Below are 5,283 nucleotides of genomic sequence, written 5' to 3'. Positions count from 1 at the left end.
TTTGAAAAAATGCTTATGTCCTCCTTATTAGGATGTCTCCAGGAGTTTATACTAGTCATATTTGTACTTATATATAGTTAATCTAGAAAATACAGTTGTTTTAAAAACTTCAAATAAGAATAACAGGAAGTGAAGGGAAGCCAGGGTGATTGATATGTTATAGTTTGTTTAAATGTATTTACTTATTTAAATGTATTTACTTATTTTTTTATTTTTTTCACTATTTATTGACTTTACATCCCAATATCAGCCTCCCTTCCTCCCATTCCCCTGACACAGCTCCTTCCCCCATCCCCTTATTCTCCTCAGAGAAGAGGGAGGTCCCCTGGCTATCACCCTATCCTGGAACATCAAGTTGCTGCAGGACTAGGCACATCTCTAGAGGCCAGAGGAGGCAGCCCAGCTGGGGGAACAGGATCCACAGACAGGCAATAGAGTCAGGGTAAGCCTACCCCACCCCGCTTTGCTCCACTTGTTAGAGGACCCACATGGAGGCCAACGTGCACATCTGCTACATATGTGTGGAGGGCCTAGGTCCAGCCTATGCTTGCTTGCTCTTTGGGTGGTGATTCAGTCTCTGGGAGCCCCCAAGGGTCTTCCTGTGGAGTCCCTATCCCCTTTGAGTCCTTCAATCCCTCGACACTTCCACAAGACTCCCTGTGCTTCATGTAACCATCTAATATTTGGGTGTTGGTCTCTGCATCTCTTTCCATTAGCTGCTGGGTAGAACCTCTCAGCGGACAGTTATGCTGGGCTCCTGTCTGCAAGCATAACAGAGCATCATTAATAGTGTCAGGGATTGGTTCTTGCCCATGGGATGGGTCTCAAGTTGGGCTAGTCATTGGTGGGCCATTCCCTTAGTCTCTGCTCCATCTTTGTCTGTGCACATCTTTGTAGACAGGACAAGTTTTGGGTTAAAGTTTTGTGTGTTGGTTGATGGAGGTCTGGCTGGCTACAGGAGGTGGCCAATTTAGGCTCCATATCCCCCACTGCTAGGAGTCTCAGCTAGAGTCACCCCCATAGACTCTCTAGTACTGGAGATGCCCCACTACTGCTCACCAATTTCTGTTCTCGTTTGCTCTCCCTACACCTGATTCCCATCCCCCCATCCCCTTGCCCACCCCCATCTGATATCTAATCTCCCTTAATACAGAACTAAACAGAATTTTCAACAGAGGAATCTTGAATGGCTGAGTAGCACCTAGAGGAACATTCAACATCCTTAGTCATCAGGGAAATGCAAATCACAATGACTCTGCAATTTACACCCATTAGAATGGCTAAGATCAAAAACTCAAGTGACAGAACATGCTGGTGAGGATGTGGATGGAGCAAGGGGAATATTCCTCCATTGCTGGTGGGAGTGCAAACTTTTACAACCACTCTGGAAATCAATTTGGCGGTTTCTCATAAAATTGGAAATAGTTCTACCTGAAGACCCAGCTATACTGCTCTTGGGAATATACCCCAAAAGATGTTCCACCATACCACAAGGACACTTGCTCAACTATGCTCATAGCAGCCTTATTTGTAATAGCCAGAAACTGGAAACCTAGATGTTCCTCAACTGAAGAATGGATAAAAAAAAAAAATGTGGTTCATTTACACAATGGAATATTACTCAGCTATTAAAAACAAGAACATCATGAATTTTGCAGGCAAATGGATAGAACTTGAGAATATCATCCAGAGTGAGGTAACCCAGACTCAAAGGACATGCATGGCATGTACTCACTTGTAAGTGGGTATTAGCCATAAAGCACAGGCTACCCATGATACACCCCACAGACCCAAAGAAGCCAAGTACAAAGGAGGGTCTAAGGGAGGATGCTTGAATCTTTCTCAGGAGAAATACTTTTGAGACAGGACTTCACGTGGTCAAAGCCAGCCTTGAGCTTGCTATGTTACTACGGATGACCTAAGTGGTTTGAACCTGGCTTGGATCGCTTCTCAGCCTTTTGGCTAAGATCAAGTGAACCTGGCTTGGTGTAAGCATAGGTCACTAGGGGTCAGGCTTGTGGCCAGATTAAAGTGTGTGTGTTGTGCTGCACTGCATTTATTTACTCAGTCCTTTTTGGCCTTTTGTCTTGACAGTAGGTGTTAATACAGTTCCCTTCTAGAGCAAGCTGGTATTTCAGAAACTCTTAGGATAACACTGAGCCACAGGTTCCTGCTGGGATTTGAGACTGGAAAGGGACAGGGACACCTCTATTTTAAAGGAGTCAAGAACACAGAGTGCAAAGTCTGTGGTCACAATGTCTGTGGGGAGCCTGGATGCCAAACAGCTCCCTTTTCTGTGGTTATATACAAAGTTCTTGTGTATTCTTCCTGCCCATGGTCCTTGGGAAGAATGGCCTATATTCCAGGATTAATAATTCTATCATGAATACAGGGTTGCTTGCTGGTACTTGCTTAAGGCTTTAGTTGTTTGCTGAAATGGAAGAAGGATGCATGGGATGTTATTAATGTAAAAAAAAATCTTAAGTCAAGAACACAGTGCAGAATCTCTAAATGGCCCAGGGAGTAAAGGCCCTTGACCTCAAATCTGGAGACCTGAAGTCAGTCCTTGCAGCTCATAAAGGTGGAAGGAGGGAACTGTCACCACAGAATCATCTTCTGGTCTCCAGAGCGTGCACTGTGGCATGCGTGCACCGTGGCATGTATGCGTACACTGTGGCATGTATGCGCCGTGGCATGTGTGCACTGTGGCATGCGTGCACCATGGCATGCGTGTGCTGTGGCATGTGTGCGTGCACTGTGGCATGTGTCACACATGCACAGACAATTATATATATATTTAAACACTTTGAGTACAATTTCAGCTGTTTGTACATACACCTTTAAAAATAGACAGGTTTCTGACACTCAGGAAATGTGCTGTAAATTCCAGGGTTGGGAATGAGGTTGTGGGAAGAGATTGACTAACTAGTTATATTTGTGGCTACACCTTCACTTTCCTTTAAAGATAAAGGGTAAAGAGGAATGTGGATGTGCTCTGTAGTAGAGACTGTGCAAGGCCCTACCAGGTTCTAGTTCAAGTGCCTTCTCCAGATAAGAATAAGAGCTAATAAATGTCTAGTGATTTAAACAAGACTCACAGTACATAAAGAGGTATATATGGAATGTCTACTACTGCATTGTTTTGTTATTTTAAATCTTCAATTTGAGTATCCACACAGATGGGAAGCCTAGGACACTCAGCTTAAGCACATGGGCTTGCTGAAGAAATGAATGGTGCCTCGTTACCAGTCCGCTGGAGTCAAGGTGGCCAAGCCTGCTGAGCCTTTGCCTTCTAGTAAGAGCCAGCCTCCACCTGAATTTCCCTAGGATCCTGAGAATTGTTTAGCCCCAATTCTTGGCTTTCTCACAGTGCTTTTTGTATAAGTTTGAGGAATACAAGAACAGGCCCTCATACTTGTAGGGCAAGCACTGTCCCAACTGAGCCACCTCCCAAGCCCTGTAGGTGTATAACTTAACACTTTTATTATGTGGCCTTAGGTTTTTCTGTTGCTTTAAACCACACCAAGTGTGTCCTGACAATGATTTCTTACTGTAGTTTTTTTGTTTGTTTGTTTGTTTTTGAGACATGGTTTAGCCCTGGGTATCCTAGAACTCATTTTGTCAACCTGGCTAGCCTCGAACTCCCAGAAATCCACCTGCTTCTGCCACACAAGTGCTGGGATCAAAGGTGTGAGCCACCACCGCCCAGCCTGAGGTTGAGTGTTATTATCCACTCTACTGTGGCTTGGACTAGGGCTAGCAGGTATGTTCCTGCATGAACAGCCAGCAGGATTTGCTAACAAATTCAATGCAAAATATAAAAGAAACTAAAGTCTAAGGTGCTACCATCTTTGTGCCCTGCAGTTGCCCTTGCAAGGATGGGGAACACTTTAAAAGTCTGGGGGTAAAGAGCTTGGCTTTGGGCAATTTCAGCCTGAAATGTCTCTAAGGTAGTTACAGACAGATTAGTGTGGAGGTCATGAGAGCTCTAAGCAGGAGCCGTAAGTCTGAGAGTCCCAGGGCATTAAAATACTATGCAGGTTATAGACTGGGTGAGACCTTGGAAAAATTGAGGGGAGTCACAGCACTATACAGGAATAAGGCATGTATGTGCACAAACACACATGCACACACGCACATACCCATGAATGCACTGGTGCAAACAGTCCCCGACCCACCCACCCACAAAAAAACTGGCCCAAGAGCTGAGGATGCAGCTTAGTGAGTTCTTGTATATAAAGTTCTGGGTTTAAACCCTAGCACCACCCCTCGACAAAGAGACAAAGTATATTTAAGAAACGTGAACTTTGTTTTTAAATTAACTTTGAGACCAGACCAGTTTTAAACACTCATCTTTATTGACAAAATAGGCTCCTCTTCAGCACACTCTCATATGTAAGCTTAAAGCTGTTTATTTGGGGTGAGGTAGGGGGATGGAAAACTTGCTAAAAACAAAGCCAATGTCTTTCAATATTCACAACCTTAAAATTATATCCAAGAAGGCAAAGGATAAATAATCTTTTATAAAAATAATTACTTCTCGAATGTTTCACAATAGACCGGCTCAATACATTGATCTGACTCATCTCAACTGTGCAGCCTTTCTTCTTTTTAAAATTTTGGTCTGGAACAAAACTACATAAAAGAATGTACCATTAAATTAAGGGTTACTTTCCAAAAACTAATAGAAAAATCTTAAAAATAAATTCACTTATATATAAAATATTAAGGCCTCTGCATGGGAACGGTTTAACATCTGGGGTACTGGGCCTTTCTTTCCTAACAGACCTATGACCCCACTCGCCTCAAACTTCAGAATGAAAGGTTCTCAAGTGAAAAGTTCTTTGAATTTTGCCAATACATGAAATTACACATAAAATTGCACTGCAAATTAATATGTACTTAACAAATGATATATGGAAAAGTCTAACTTTATCTGTGCTAATTTCAGTATGGACTTCACATACAAGTATAGTGTATTTTTAGCCATATGTCACAATCTTTTATTCTTTTATTCTGTTCACTATAGAAAGGTTTAGGTTGCAGTGGGAATTAAAGCATACTTCTGTATCCTGTGGCCTTAAGAAGCTTTTTTTTTTTTTTAAGTGCAAAGCACAATGCCTATGGGCCCACACTTCAGGGCCAGCTTCTGCGTCACAGGTTGTAGGGGAAGCCTCACAGGTTAGAAGAACTAAATAGGGCTTAGACCCAGACCCAGAACTTTGATTTTGGAACCTGCATATCTACTTTGTATGTGTTTGAAGAGTAATTTCTTAAATAGCA

The sequence above is a fragment of the Mastomys coucha genome, unplaced genomic scaffold, assembly GCF_008632895.1.
Source record: "Mastomys coucha isolate ucsf_1 unplaced genomic scaffold, UCSF_Mcou_1 pScaffold20, whole genome shotgun sequence".
NCBI lineage: Eukaryota > Metazoa > Chordata > Mammalia > Rodentia > Muridae > Mastomys > Mastomys coucha.
This window is presented reverse-complemented; position numbering follows the sequence as displayed.